Source organism: Pan troglodytes, chromosome Y (assembly GCF_028858775.2).
Source record: "Pan troglodytes isolate AG18354 chromosome Y, NHGRI_mPanTro3-v2.0_pri, whole genome shotgun sequence".
Classification (NCBI taxonomy): domain Eukaryota; kingdom Metazoa; phylum Chordata; class Mammalia; order Primates; family Hominidae; genus Pan; species Pan troglodytes.
This window is the reverse complement of record NC_072422.2, coordinates 22,546,360-22,562,921: the sequence shown is the minus strand read 5'-3', so window position 1 is coordinate 22,562,921 and position 16,562 is coordinate 22,546,360. Positions and strand designations below refer to the sequence as shown.

General features: G+C 44.7%; 1 long non-coding RNA gene across 1 annotated transcript; it reads left to right on the top strand.

Moving 5' to 3' along the window:
- Window positions 1–6,217: 6,217 nt before the first annotated feature.
- LOC134809398 (uncharacterized) lies at window positions 6,218–8,180 on the top strand. Its single transcript, XR_010154981.1, has 2 exons — window positions 6,218–6,639; window positions 7,170–8,180. It is a non-coding gene; the product is annotated as an uncharacterized LOC134809398 (long non-coding RNA).
- Window positions 8,181–16,562: the final 8,382 nt, after the last annotated feature.

The following is a 16,562-nucleotide window of genomic DNA, read 5'->3' as shown; positions in this document are numbered from 1 at the left end:
AAAATCTCTTCTCGAAGAAAAGCCCTTGTTTTTCTGGCTTCACTAGTGATTTAGATCAAGCATTTATAGAACAAAAATCCTTTCCAAAGTCTACCAAAAGCCCGAAGAGAGCAGTTCCAAACTTATTCCATGATGCCAGCATTAGCTCACACCAAAGCTTGACAAAGAGACTACAAAAACCCATTGACAAATATCCCTTATGAACACAGATGCAAAACTACTCCGCAACATCCTAGCTAACTACATTCAGCAGCATACTAGCAAGATTACAACCCACGACCAAGGGGAATTTATTATTGGAATGTAAGGAAGTTTTAGCATATGGCTGGTTTCAGTGCAGTGGTGTTTACAAATAATTGATCACAACCAGTATAGATTTCTTTATTCTTTTTCCACTCTCACTGGTTCACTTAGCTAGCCTTTCTTAACAAATGTTTAAGCATATGAAAATTAATCAATGCATATGCCACATTAACAACATTTTTAAAAATATTCTCTCATTAATACAGATAATGTATTTTACAAAATTCAAAATATTTTATAATAAAAACAATAAATTAGGGATAAAAGGAAACCATCATTGTAAAATTCACATATAAAAACCCATAGCAAACAGCATATTCTAGAGAAAAAGATCACAATTCTTTCCTCTAAGCTCAGAAGACAGACTGAATGTCTGCTCTTGCCAGCCACTTTTATTCAACACTATATTAGAAGTTTCATTCAGAGAAATTAAAAAAGACAGTGAAATAAACTGCATCAAAGTTGGTACAGAAAATATATTCTTATATGTAGAAAATCTTTAAGGTTCCACAGAAAAAAAATATTACAACTAATAAATTCAGCTGAGTAGTAGCATACAAAATCAACATAGAAAAACAAACTGTATTTTTGTAGTAATATGAATAATCTGAGAAGAAAACTCTGAAAACAATTCAATTTACAATAGCATCAAAAGAAGAAAGTACTTAGGAAGTAACCAAGAAGTAAAATGCCAATTACTTTCGTGTAGATATAAAAAAAAATCAATTTTTAAGTTTATGGGGAATCTCAAAGATCCTTAAATTGCAAAAATAATTTTGAAAAATACCACAGTTAGGGAAGTCACACTTAATGATTTCAAAACTTACTACAAAATTCCCAAATAGCATGCTACAAAGAGACTAATGGAGTAATACAGAAAGCCAATATAAATAAACCCTCATATATATGGTCAAATGATTTTTATGGGAAATGAACTGCCTTTCAAAAATTAGTGCTGGGGAAATTGAGAGCCCACATGTAAAAGAGTGAAGCTGGGCCCTTAACTTCTACTATAAAAAAAAAATTAACCAACTGGATCAAAGACCTAAATGTAAGAGCTAAAACTACAAAATTCTTAGTATAAAATGTAGGTAAAACATGTCATAACACTGGATTTGGCAGTGATTTTTTTTAACAGGACACCAAAAACTCAAGAAACAAAAGAAAAATAGATAAATAGGACTGTATCCAGAATATACAAAGAACAATTCAGCAATAATAAAACAAACTACTTGTTTAAAATATGGGCAAAATACTTACTTAAACAGACATTTCTCTAAAAATTATGTGAAGTGGCTAATAAGTCCATGAAAATGTACTCAACAAAACTAATCATTAGTAAAATGAAAAGCTAACCCCAAATGACATATCACTTAATACGCATCAGCATAACTACTACCAAAAGAAAAAAACAAAACAGAAAATCACAAGTGTTGGTGGGGAAGTGGAGCAATTAGAACACTTGTACGCTGTTGGTGGAAATGTAAAATGCTGCAGCTGCTATAAAACAACAGCATAGTAACCAAATAATTTACACACAAAATCACCATACGATTCCGCAATTTCACATCTGGGTATGTAGCAAAATATGTGAAAGCAAAGACACAAAATAGTACACATACACCTAGGCTCATAGCAGCATTACTCACATCACCCAAAAGGTTTTTGAATTACCCGTGTCGTTTGAATTATGATCAATGAATAAATAGATAAAATGTGATTCATACATACAGTGGGATATTATTCAGTTATGTAAAATAAGGAAATTCTGACACATGGTACGTCACACATGAACCTTAAGGACATTGTGCAAAGTGACATGAGCCAGTCATAAAAGGACAAATACTGTATCATTCCACTTATGAGATACTGAGAGTAGTTAAATTCTGGAAACCCACGTGGAAGAGTGGTTCCTAGGAGCTGGAGGGGGAGTAACAGGGAGCTTTTATTTAATGTGTATTGAATTTTGGTTTTGGAAGTTGAAAGAAGGTCCCTATGAATGGGAATAATAGTTGGAAAACAACGTGAATGTAGTTAATTTTTCTGAGCTGCACACTTAAAATAGCTAAAATGGTTAATTTTATGTATACTTTGCCAAAATATAAAAAAAAAATTTAAATAAACTATAGCTATCTGAAATAACATGAATTAATATCATAAATATAAAGTTGCAATAAGGAAAGTAGATGTAAAAGTATACATATCATATAATTTCACTTATATAAAATCCAGAAAGTGAACACAACTGAGGTTCTGGCTTCCAGTAATAATGAAGCAGACTAGTTCGTTGAATAACTGTTTCACAGATAACTATAATAAAGCTTAATAAAATACTACATTTTGCCATATAGAAACGCGCACTGTTTAAAGACTGAATGAAGATTTTATCTATGTCACTGTAGAAGAGATAAGGATTGGGGTTTGAATCTATTCAAATTAACTCCCTCTTAAAATAATAATTTTCAAAGAAATACAACAGAATCCAGAGTCCCTGTAGTTCCTATTTACACAATTTAAAAATTCATGAGATGCGTGAAGAAGCATGAAAATGTAATCTATTCACAAGATAAAAAGCAGACAATAGAACCTATTCCCAAGATGTGCAGGATGCTGCAATCAGTAGATAAGATTTGAAAGAAGCTATTGTAAGTACGTTCATGGGGGTAAAGGAAAACAGTCTCATGACAAGTGACAAGATGTGTAACTGTACACTCCCAGTCTTTTGGTGACAGGGCTGTGGGACTGAGGAGGGAAATTAAAGAAAAATAAAATTAAAAAGCAAGAGGAATACATTTTCTTGTATTAGGCTGACTTGTCCCAGAGGCATCAACAGGCACAGCCCAGACCCAGGAAAAGTCTTGATAATATTATCTTATGTGCTCTGGAGGCTCTCCCAACACTCCCCCAACATAGGGAAAAGAAAAACAAATTTCCTTTGTTTTACGAAATGAGTTTATAGATTCTTGTTCTCTGTAACTAGTGACTTCAAGCATTCTGTTTTATCGAAGAAGTACAATGAAAGTCATGAGAAGCCTGAGTAGGCTGAACTATAGCTGCTTAGGCACCATAGTGAGGGTTATAGCATAAGCCCCTGCCGAGGGAAACCTAGAAAATGGACATGTGGGTTGCTTGGCAATGGTCTTGTGCAATCTTGTCTTTGTCCTGCCTCTGTATTCCTGCCTTCACGCCACTGTAAGCTTGCTTCAAGCTGGCCCACCCCCTTTTGTGAAGTGTGTCTAAAAGTCAGGTTCTGTCTTTTTTCCGGGCCCAGTCTTTTTGATGTGAGTTAGCTGGTCCAGAGTTTCACGCGCATCCGTATGAAGAGACCACCAAACAAGCTTTGTGTGAACAATAAAAGCTTATTTAATCACCTGGGTGCAGGCGGGCTGAGTCTGAAAAGAGAGTCAGCAAAGGTAGATAGGGATGGGGCCGTTTTATAGGATTTGGGTAAGTAAAGGAAAAAGGGGGGTTGTTCTCTGGCGGGCAGGAGTGGGGCTCACAAGGTACTCAGCGGGGGAGCTTTTGAGCCAGGATGAGCCAGGAGAAGGAATTTCACAAGACAGTGTCATCAATTAAGTCAGGAACAGGCCATTTCCACTTCTTTTGTGGTGGAATGTCATCAGTTAAAGCAAGAACCGGCCATCTGGATGTGTACATGCAGGTCACAGAAGATACGATGGCTTAGCTTAGGCTGAGAGGCCTGACACTGAGTGCACTCAATAAAAATTCTCCTGTTTCAACCCGAGGTCTCTCTCATCCTCCTGAATTCCGCAACATGAGAATTCCAGCATGCACCAGGTTCACAGGACAGTGCGCGGTCACTGAAAGAAGAGTGGGGCGGGGAGGGTGGTGCGCGGCTGTGGGCACCTCTTGCGCTTGCTGGGAGATGTAGTCTTACAAAGACTCCCAGCCCTTTGGTCACAGGGCTGCAGCACCACAATTCCAGCATACACCGGAATCAGGGGCAGTGCGCGCCAGCAGAGGAAGAGGTAGAGCTGTGCGTGACTCGCTGGGCTTGATGGAAAATGTAATCTCATGAACACTCCTTAATGAACAGTGCGCCTCACTGGAGGAAAAGGCGGGGCTGTGCAGGCCTTGCTCTTCTTGCTGAGAGATGCAGTCTCATAAAAACTCCCTACCCTTTGGTCACAGGGCTGCAGGACTACATTCCCATCATGCACCGGGATCAGGGATAGCGCATGTGCCTGGGCGAAGACACAAAGCTTTGTGCGCCTCCTTTGGCTTCCTGGGAGATGTAGTTTCATAAAGACACCGAGACTTTTCATTACAGGGCAGCAGGACTACAATCCCAGTATGCACCAAGATCAAGGATAGTGTGCATAACTGGAGGATGAGGCGGGACTGTGCACGCCTCGCTGGGCTTGGTGGGATATGTATTCTCATAAGCATGCCCAACCCTTTGGTCACAGGGCTGCAGGACTACAATCCCAGCATGCACCTGGCTAAGAGACAGTGCCTGTCACTGGAGGAAGAGGCGGAAGACTACAATCCCAGCCAGCACCGGGCTCACGGAAATTGTGCGTCACTGAAGGAAGAAGCGGCGTTGTGTGCTACTCGCCGGGCTTGCTGGGAGTTGTATTCTCATAAGCCCTCCCAGCGCTTGCATCACAGGGCTGAAGGACTACACTTCCAGCCCCAGCATGCACTGGGCTCGGGGACAGCGCGTGTCACTGGAGGAAGAGGGAGGGCTTTGCGCTTCTCTCTGTGCTTTTTTGGGAGATGTAGTCTCATTAACCCTCCCAGTCCTTTGGTCACAGAGATCCAGGACTGCAATCCCAACATGCACCCAGCTCAGGGACAGTGCGCTAGTCACTGCAGGAAGCGGCAGATCTGTGTGCACCTCCTGGGCGTACTGGGAGATGTATTCTCATAAACACTCCCATCCCTTTGGTCATAGGGCTGCAGGACTACAATCCTAGCATGCACCCAGCTCAGTGACGGCGCGCTAGTCTAAGGAGAAAGAGGCAGGGCAGTGTGCGCCTTGCTGGGCTTCCTGGGAGATGTAGTCTCATGGCCTCTCCCTGCCCTTTGGTCACAGTGCTATAAGACTACAATCCCAGCATGCATGGGGCTCACGGACAGCTCGCGTCACTGGAAAACAAGGGGAAGGTTGTGCACACCTCGCTGCGTTTGCTGGGAGATGTTGTTTCATAAAGACTCTCAGACCTTTTGTCACAGGGCTGCAGGACTACAATCCCAGGATGCATCGGGATCAAAAACTGTATGCGTCACGGGGAAAAGATGCGGGGCTTTGTGCCTCTCCCTAGGTCTTCTGGGAAATGTAGTCTCAAAAACACTCTTGGCCCTTTCGTCACAGGGCTGCAGGACTACAATCCCAGCATGCAGCGGGTTCAGGGACAGTGTGTGTCACTGGAGGAAGACTTGGAGCTGTGCGTGCCTCGCTGGGCTTGCTGGGAGATGCAGTCTCATAACTACCCCAGTCCTTTAGTCACAGGGCTGCAGCACTACAATTTCAGCATACCTCTGGCTCAAGGAGAGTGCACTAGTCACTGGAGGAAGAGGCAGGTCTGTGTGCGCCTCGCTGGGCTTGCTGGGAGAGGTAGTCTCATAAACACTCCCAGCCCTTTCATCACATCTCTGTAGGGGTACAATTCCAGTATGCACGGGGCGCCGGGGAAGTCCGCGTCACTAGAGGAAGAGAAAGGCGTGTGAGCGCCTTGCTGGGCTTTCTGGGAGATGTTGTCTCATTATTTCTCCCAGCCCTTTGGTCACAGGGCTTCAGGACTACAATCCCAGCATGCACCCTGCTCAGGGACAGCGCGCGTCACTGTAAGAACAGGTGGACCTGTGCTGTTCTCGCTATGCTTTTTGGGAGATGTATTCTCATAAACACTCCCAGCCCTTTTGTCACTGGGCTGCAGCACTACAATCCCAGCATGCAACGGGCTCAGGGAGAGTGCGCTAATCAGTGGAGGAAGGGGCTAGGCTCTGCACGCCTGGCTGGTCTTGCTGGGAGATGCAGTCTCATAAACACTCCCAGCCCTTTGGTCACAGGACTGCAGCGCTACAATCCTAGCATGGACCGGGCTCAGGGAAAGTGTGCGTCACTGGAGGAAGAGGCAGGGTTGTGCGCGCCTCTCTAGGCTTGGTGGAAGATGCCGTCTCATAAACACTCCCAGAACTTTCATCACTGGCCTGCAGGACTACAATCCCAGCATGCGCCCGGCTCAGGGACAGTGCGCATTACTGGAGGAAAAGGCTAGGCTGTGGACACCTCCTTCTGCTTGCTAGGAGATGTAGTTTCATAAAGACTTCCAGAACTTTCATCACAGGGCTGCAGGACTACCATACCAGGTATGCACTGGGGTCAGGGACACGGCCCGTCAGTGGAGAAAGAGGCGGGGCGGTATGCGTGTCCTTAGGCTTGCTGGGAGATGTATTTTCATAAACACTCCCAACCCTTTGGTCAAAGGGCTACAGGACTAGAATCCCAGCATGCGCCAGTCTCCGGGGCGAGGCACAGTTCTGGAAGAAGGGGCAGAGTGCTACACGCCCCACCTAATATGCTGGGAGCTGTAGTCTGTTAACTGCTCTCAGCCTGTTTGTCGGTAGGCTTCAGAAATATAATCCCAGCATGTACCAAGAACCGGGGTGCATAGCCCTGGAGGGAGGGAGAGAGCGGTGTGGGTGTGGACTTCCCGGTGTGCAAAGCACTGCTGAGTTCTTATGCTATGCCGACTCTTTGCCAAGGAGAATGAGTACAGAGGTGGACCTGGAGGACAGGTCTGCGCTGAGCATTGAGAAGGGTATTACCCTACGTAGACACCTTACCTTTGCCCAAATCAGGCGGGTTGTCCTCAACCGATTGGCCCTATCCTTCTCAGGTTCTTCTTTCAGCTGTACCCAGGGTTCTTTCCAGAGCATTGCGCCTTCTGCAGCCCAGGGCGCTGCCTTCTTTCCTAAACTTCTGTGGAAACTGTCCTGATGTCTGAGACACTGTCCATTGTGCCGCAGCCCTCTTTTTACTCTAGCCAGAGCTCATGCTCAACAGCTTTTGAGAGAAATCTTCCACGTGGCCTGCTTATGAACAGCTTCAGAACTCTGCAGGGGGTGACAACGTCTGTGCCTCCCTGGAAATGTCACTCTCAATGGCGCCTTTTTCACGAATGTGAAAGTCAAGGCATCAGGAAGGTTAATTATTGGGTGGCACAAAATCTGCTAAGAGCAAAGGAGAAGACCCCATTTCCGAGGAGTGAGACTTGTGAGCCATTTTCATCCACCCATTTAAGCGGACAAGCTCCAAAATGCAAGCTGAAGCTGCTGATTATTTAGGCATTTTACGCTTGAACTCATCAGTCTCATCTCAAGTCACGCCTGACTTGCCAGTGTCTCAGAAACACAGATGGGACCTGATCTCTCAGGAACAGATAGTGTTCCAGGTTTGTTGGAGCGACATTTAAGATGTGGAGCACTTGGGGTCCTTTGAAACCCGCTATCTTCATTAGGGACTTTTACTTCTAGACAGCATGTGCATTTTGATTTTATCTATCCTCAAACTGAACTTTTGCTCATTTTAATAGTAAAAACACATTCCTGGGTGGAGACTTAATATGCTAATGAGACATGCAATGTATGCACAAATATGTACAGCTACTGCACATGTGCACCCAGAAAACGACTCAAAACCTGCTTCCTATAACACTTCTTTCCACCTTCTTATGAATAATCACGTAAAAGTCCCAGAAGGAGGGTTTCTTCAGTAACAATTAATGCTGTCTCACTCTTATGAGCAGGCTGCCCTGGAATCTCTTTCTCAGAATGTACCGTCTATTCTGCACTTAATTTTCAAAGTATTCTTTTGTGTGTGTGTGTGCAATAAATTACTCTATGCGGTACTTCTTTTGCTGCGTGTTTCTTGTTTAAATTCTTTTAAACTAAGAAAATAAGAACCAAGGTATTACCTCAGCCATCAACATTTCTTGTGCCATGGCCCGGAGAGATGTCTGTCCGCTTCATTAATTTCACTTTCATTTTACTTGCAGTGAATACTATGGCACTTCCAGACTACCTGGGTAACTATCGCTGGTTGTTCCAGCGCTGTTTCACTAACGTTCTGGGGAAACCCTGTCCCTTCAGGCTTTATGGATTTCCCAGCTCCTTGAAATTGTTCTTCAACAGTCTTTCTTTGCTGAACAAAAGATGCACAGTCATGTAGATGCCCAGTCGTAGGGTTTAAATCTGAGCATTGCAAGTGTTATAATTGGGCATCATAAATGGCAAGCCAGTGAATTAGGGAAAGGCTTGTCAGCCAGACATCTGCTCCCCAGCGAGCAGTGGGGGTCATCTCGGCAGGGCTGGAGATGTCCACCGCTGGTGAGATAGGACGGTGTATGGCAAATGCCTATGACCTCCTAGAGCTTCAGTTAATGGGGTTTCGAGGGGATGCACTGGACACCTTGGTGGTTCCACTTGGCCCATGGGGATGCCCATAGTCTCCTGGACTTTAGTACATGTTCTCTCGTTGCAGGATTCTCTCAGCACCATGGGAGTCACTTCCTCTATTGACACTGAAACACACCTGGGATGTATATTTAAAAATTGAAACAGCTTTTGGCTAGATGAATAAAAAAAATTATCTTCTTTTGTAACACTATTTAGCCTGCATAGAGATTAGTTCACGAAACATGGCTGGAGAATGAGACTGTGAACGTTAACACCATTCTACAGCTAGATCTTTTCTGTAGAAATCAGGGAAAATGGTCTGAAGTATCCCATGTGCAAGCCTTTCTGGGCTGACAACAAAACCCAGCTCTACGCAGCACCTGTGGGCTAAAGCCTAGTAAGCCACAAAGCCCCTCAGAACCATTAGAAGATCGTCTGTTTTAAGGGGAAGGGACCCCAGACACCACAGCCCAATACCAGCTCCAGATAGGGGCCCTCAGAGGCCTACACCTCCTTTAGAATCCCCAGCGTCCCCACACTATCAGTCTTCTGTAGAATCTAAGCTTGTTTCATCTCCTCCTTATGCTCCTCTTTCGGCCTTTGCCAGGTAAATATAGACCAGCCCATCTGTAGTTACTCACAGTGGAGCTTCACACCATGCAGGACCAGATAATTTGATTCCCTTACAGAAAGTACCAAATGGAGAGAGGACCATCAGAGTGTTTGTTCTCTTCTCAATAAATGATCTAATCCAATGTAAGCAACAGCTCTGATGGCTCTCAGAGAACTTCAGCGCATTTACTGAAGCCTTCTAGGCTCTAACTTTGACCACAATTCAACTTCACCATCCATAAATGGACCCAATGACTGCTGACCACATAGCTGCACAAAACTTTTTCTTATTGGCAAAAAATAGTAAAGACTTAAAACTTTTGCTGCTTTCACCATTTTAATGCAGAATACTTTTGCAGCACAAATGTCACCATAAGGTGGATCCTTGGGAATCCAGTACAAACTATCTCAGAAAATCTCAATGTATCCCCAACGAGCAGCAGAGGGCCTCAATAGACTTCAACAACATCTGAACTCTATGGCCACTGTAGTCCAACAAAACCAAAGAGCCTGGGATCTTCTCCTAGCCAGGCAAAGAGGAACATGTTTATATCTAAAAGAAGAATGCTGTTTTTTGAGATCAATCAGTCTGGTTTAGTCCAAGACAATATTAATAATATCATCATCCAGGCAGACAAAATTGAATCTCTAGGAACTTCCATGGGAACATGCAAGCAATGTCCATTGCCTGCCTTGCTCTCTTTAATAGTACCAGACATTATTATACTTTCAGCTTTTACTTTTATTCCAATTTTGTTTAAAATGTTAACTGATTTCTTGCTCTCTTGCTTGCAGCAGCTCCATGTTTGCATGATGGTTGGCAAGGCTTTCAACCTTTGGCTGCCAGCATCTTGCCCACTGGCTCCGTGAATGATGTTGTTTACACCCAGTTAGATCACACAGGAAGAAACTTTAAGGCCCAGGCTAGGCAGAAGTAACACCCGTCTCAGCAGGAAACAGCTCCAGAAAAAGTGGCTTAACCCCTCAACCTCCAATAAGATGATTGCCCTAAAATCTCTTAGGGGGAAATTGAGGCAGAATAGATAGTCCAGAAAATGACCATGATCTCGGGATACAGAAACCATGGTGACTGTACAGCCAACACAATAAGCCTTAGCATTCGCATTGTAATTGGGCTTATTCAAGCAAAGCTATCCTCATTAAGGACTTTCTGTTCTAGAGAGCATGTGCATTTTGATTTTACCTGTCCTCAAACTTAAATTTTGCTTATTTTAATAGCAAAAAAATACACCGCCTAGCCAGGCACGGTGGCTTATACCTCTACTCTCAGCACTTTGGGAGGCTGAGGAAGATGGATCACTTCAAACCAGAAGCTCGAGATTAGACTGGCCAACATAGTGAAACCCCGTCTCAATTAAAAATACAAAAATTAGCAGGGTATGGTGGTGCATGCCTGTAATCCCAGATACTCAGGAGGCCGAGGCACGAGCATGGCTTGAACTCAGGAGGCAGAGGTTGCAGTGAGCAGAGATCACACCGCTGCACCTCAGCTTGGAAAACACGGTGAGACTCTGTCTCAAACAAACAAACAAACAAACAAACAAACAAACAGAAATACACTCTTGGGTGGAAATCTAAGATGCTAACGAGACATGCAACATATGAACAAGCATGTACAGCTACTGAGCATGTGCACCCAGAATACCACTCAGAACATGCTTCCTAGCAACTCCTCTTCCCTCCTCCTTATTAACAATAATGTAAAACTGCCATAAAGGGGTTTCTCCAGCGACAATCCACGCTGTCTCACTCTTATGAGCAACCCACCCTGGAATATCTCTCTCAGGGTGTACTGTATTCTGCACTTAACTTTCAAATATTTTCTTTTCCAATAAATTATGCTGTACTTTTTTTCTTTGTGTCTCTTTTTTAAATTCTTAAAAACTACGAAGACAAGAACAGAGGTATCACATCAGTTGGCAACACAGCAATAAGTCAGCCTCCTTCTTGTAAGCATAGCCCATGTAGAAAAGGAGAGTCACATCACCTAGGTGCTGGATCCAGAGACATGTCACAATTTATCCCATGCACAAAGTTAAGGTCACTGAGGAGAGTCGTATTAAATAGTTTCTGGGCTCAGGGATATGTCACAATGGCTCCTGTGAGCAGAGATCCAGCAGCATAATCACATAACTGGTGTGCTGGACACAGCGATAAGCCACCCTTTCATCTGTGAGCATGACCCAGGCAAGAAAGAAGAGCCACAGCATTTAGGTGCTTGCTGCAGAGGTACTTAACAATCTCTCTTATGGGCAAAGCTCAGGTAAGAGAGAAGAGTCAAATCTCCAAGATGATTCATGTAGAAATTTGTCACAAGAGACTTTTTAGGCAGGGCCCATGCTGGATCTTCTTATCTTCCAGAAGTTAGGTCCAGGGATACGTCAGAATGCCCAAAATGCACAGGGCTCAGTCAATAAAGGAGAGTCACATCACCCAGGTGCTGGGTCTAGACTTATGTCACATCTCTTTTGTGGGGAAATCTCAGGTGAAAAAGGAAGGTCCCATCAAATAGTTGATAGGCCCAGAGATATGTCACATTGCCTCCTGCTTGAAGTGTCTAGGCCAAAGACTCACATCACATTGGTGCTAGGCCCGTGTTCATATATAAACATTCAACCAGAGTTGAAATGGTGGCTCATTTCTAAACCCAGCTTATAGGCAAGGGAGGACTCTCTTATCCTGACCTAGTTAATTGTAATGATGTTGACTCTCATACCTGGGCTTAATGCTACAAGTATGATCTTGGGTCCCTACCATTAGGAAGGTCTCAAAGTTGATTACAACTCTCATTCATACTGTATAGGGCCATTGAGTAGTACATAGAGCGTGCTAACTGGGCCGAGCACATAGGTGAGATTGTGACACTCATATGCACACCCAGCCAACAGTAACTATTGTCAACCTCTCACGGGAACACAGGTCAGTCTGCGGAGGAATTGAGGTTCTCATACACAAATCCAGTCTGGTGTTGAGACGGTTATTCGTGGGCTTAGACCCAACATACAGGAGATGTTGAATGTCATGCCTACAACTGAGACAGTTGTGGGATTGTTAATCTAATTCCTGGACCATTCTGCAGCTTTCAGTGTGAAATTTGCCAGTGCCTAGCACCTGAGTGCCTTGACGGTCTTGCATGGATCCAGCCCACAGATGCGATATTCACATATTGCTGGATCCAGCATATTGAGGATGTAACTCTGTTCTCCTTCCTTGGCACTGCCCACAGTGAGCATTTTGATATATCGCTAGACCTTGCACCCAGGTGATGTGCGTCTCCTCTTCTGCCTTGGTGCTGCCCACAGGAAGCGTTGTTATATATAGCTTGGCCTCGCACCCAGGTTATGTGACTCTCCGGCTTGCGCACTGCCCATATGGGACACTGTGTTATATTGCTGGGTCCACTACTCAGGCGATGTAACTCCCCTGTCTGTGCCCTGCCTTACAGGGGCATTGTGATATATTTCTGTGCTCATCAGCCAGGTAATGTGATTCTCTTCTCCTGCCTGGTCCCTTTACACAGAAGGGATTGTGACATGTTGCTGGGCTTAGCACCAAGATGATATTGATGTGAATCTTCTGCCTGGATCGAGTTCACAGAAGGCATTGTAAAATACCTCTGGGTCCATCACCTATTTGATATGACTCTCCTCTCTTACCTGAGCGTTGCCCATAAGAGAGATTGTGACATATCTCGGGGTCTAGCAGTGGGATGATGTGACTTCTCCCTGCCTGGGTCATGCCCACAGAAGGAAGTGTGACTTATAACTGGGCACAGCACACGGGTGACGTGATTCTTCTGCCTCGTCCCTACATACAGGAGTCATTGTCAAATACCTCTGGGCCCATGATCTAGACTATGTGACTCTCTACTTCTAGGGCCTGCTCACAGTAAGGATTGTGACATATTACTTTGCCCAGTACCTACATCATGTGACATTTCTCTCATGTCTGGGCTCCTTCTTGGAGATGAATGTGACATATAGCTCGGACTAGCCCCTAGGTTCTATAACTTCTCGTTTTTCAAAATCCTACCCACCAGGGGCATTGAAACATCTCTCTGGGCACTTCACTTAGGTAATGTTACATTGTTGCCTGGAGCCTCCCCTCAGGGGGTATTGTGTCATATTGCTGGACCCAGTACCTTCATGATATTACTCTCCTTTCTTGCCTGGGCCTTGTATACATTGTGTATTATAATATATGGCTGGGTTCAATGACTAGGTGATGCAACTCTTATGCATAGCACCTACGCACAGGGACCTTATGACATTTCTTTAGCTCTGACTCTCCTCTTTTTCCTTAGCCCTGCCAAAAAGGGAGGTGGTGACATATATCTGGACCTAGCAACCAGCTAATATGGCTCTCCTCTTTTGCCTGCACCCAGCGTATTTTAGGTGTTGTGTCATATCCTTTGTCTCAACACCTGCAGGATGAAAGTCTCCTGCTTGAGCCCAGCCATCAGTCAAAATTGTCATTCTCCCACACGAACATGGACCATAATTGAGGTTCTGAAACTCACACCCAGAGGCAGTCAAAAGTTGGAAAGTTGGCTCTTATAAGTGGATATGGTCTGCCAGTGGGTTTGTTACACCCTGACCAAGATCCAAAACACTTGTGAGGCTGTGACTACACTAAGATAAGTCAGTTTTCAAAAGGGATTAAGGCTCTCATGGAAAAAATCCATTCCTCCATTGAGATTGTGACTTATGCATATAGATGCAACATACAGGAGGCGTTCACTCTCATACCCAGAACTGACACTTATGTGGGATTGTTAATCTCATCCACGGACCTTCTTGCAGGTGTGATTCTGACGTACACCTCTAGCCAGCACCTGAATGTTTTGCTATTTTTGCCTGGGTGTAGCCCACAAATGAGATTGGGATATATCCCTGAATCCAGCATCTAAGTAATATGCTTCTATTCTCCTGTCTTGGCACTGCCCATAATGGGTATCCTGATCTTTCACTGGTCCTGGCACTTTGTTATGTGACTCTGTCCTGTGCTTTGCCCATATGAGCCATTGTGACATATTGCTGGGTCCAGCACCCAGGTGATGTAACTCTTGTCTAGGCTTTGCCTACAGGGGGCATTGTGATATATCTCTGCACTGATCACCCAGGTGATGGGACTCCCTTCTCCTGACTGCTGCCTGTTCATAGCAGGAATTGTTACAAATCGTTGAGGGCAGACTGTAGGTAATGTGACTGTCTTTTTACTGAGCGCCACCCACAGGAGGCATTGCAAAATATCTATGAGCCTCTCACCTAAATGAGGTGACTCTTTGCCTGGGCCCATTTCTCAGGGGCATTGTGACATATGGCTGACCTCAGCATCGAGGTGATGTGAGTTTCTTCTATGGCTAGTGCTCTGACCAAAGAGAGATTACAATGTATCACCAGGCCCAGTACCTGAGTGATTGGACTCTCCCCTCTTGGCTGCGTCCTGCATATATTGTGTATTGTGACATATCCCTGGGTCCATCACCTAGGTAATGTGACTCACGTGCATGGGCCATTTCCACCTGATATGATGACATATCTTTTTGTTCATCACTTAGGCGATGCAACCCTCCTCTTTGCCTTCGGCCCCGCATAATTTAGCTATTGTGATGTATCACTGGGCCAATAGCCTAGACAATAGGAAGCTTCTGCCAAGGCCCTGACTACTGGGGGCCTTGTGACATTGCTCTGCATTTATCACCTAGAAAATGTGATCCCTCTCATTTCTGCCTGAGCCCTAATCACAAGAAAAATTGTAGCATACTTCTGGGCCCAGCAAACAGGTGATGTGTTTCTCCTGCCTGTGCCTTGTTCACAGGGAAAATTGTGACATATCGCTGGGCCCAGAACCCAGGTGAGGTGACTCTGCTGCATGTGTCGTGCTTTCAGGAGGGAGCAAGAACATATCCCTGGCAGAACACCTAGGGATGTGACTCTCTTGCCTTGTCCCTGTCCTCAGGGGAGACTGTGACATATCCCTGACACAGACCCAGGTGATGAGACTCTCCTGCTTCGTGACTACCCAAATGTGAAGTTGTTACATATATTTTGGCTTGGCACGTAGATGTGATGATGACATTCATACCTTAAACCAACCAATAGGAGAGAAACTTTCTCTCATAGCCAGGCTTAACCAAACTTGCAAAATTATGGGTCTTCTCTTACTGTGAAGGTCAGAGAAAATAAACACTCTTGCATATCATATAAAGCACTCAGATGGTACAGTGTCATCACAGGGTCCAGAACACAGGTGAGATTGTGTTCTCTGTGTGCACACCCACCAATCATCTGAATTGTCATTCTTACACAGGAACAGAGGTGATTGTGGAGGTCCTAAATCTCATACCTGAATCAGTCCACAGTTGGAACTGTAACTATCATATGTGAACATCCGATCACAGTTGGGATAGTGACTTATTTCTGAACCCAGTTTATGGCCAAGTAAAGATCCTCTTATCTGGATCCATCCAGCTGGAGAGATGTTGACTCTCATACCTGGGCTTATGGCCACAGGTACAATCATAAGTTCATATCAGCACGAAGACCTCAGAGTGGATTATGTTTAATGCATACTGTACAAGGCCCACAGGAGGTACATAGTGTCCTAACAGGGCCCAGCAAACAGGTGAAATTGTAACACTCATGCACACTCTGGTGACAATAAAAGTTACCATCCTCAAAAATGGGCACAACTGGCTGGGCGCAGTGGCTCACGCCTGTAATCACAGCACTTTGGGAGGCCAAGGTGGGTGGATCATGAGGTCAGGAGGTCAAGACCATCCTGGCCAACATGGTGACACCCCGTCTCTCTACTATTTATGATTATGATTATGATTATGATTATGATTATTTTGAGACAGAGTCTTGCTCTGTCACCCAGACTGGAGTGCAGTGGCACCACCTAGGCTTACTGCAACATCCGCCTCCCGGGCTCAAACAATTCTCTTTTCTCAGCTTCCTGAGTAGCACGGACTACAGGCTTATGCCACCATGCCCAGCTAATTTTTGTATTTTTAGTGGAGACGGGGTTTCACCATATTGGTTAGGCTGATCTCAAACTCCTGACCTCAGGTGATCCACCCACCTTGACCTCCCAAAGTGCTGGGATTACAGGCATGGGACACTGCACCTGGCCACCCCATCTCTACTAAAAATACAAAAATTAGCTGAGCGTGGTGGCATGTACCTGTAATCCCAGCT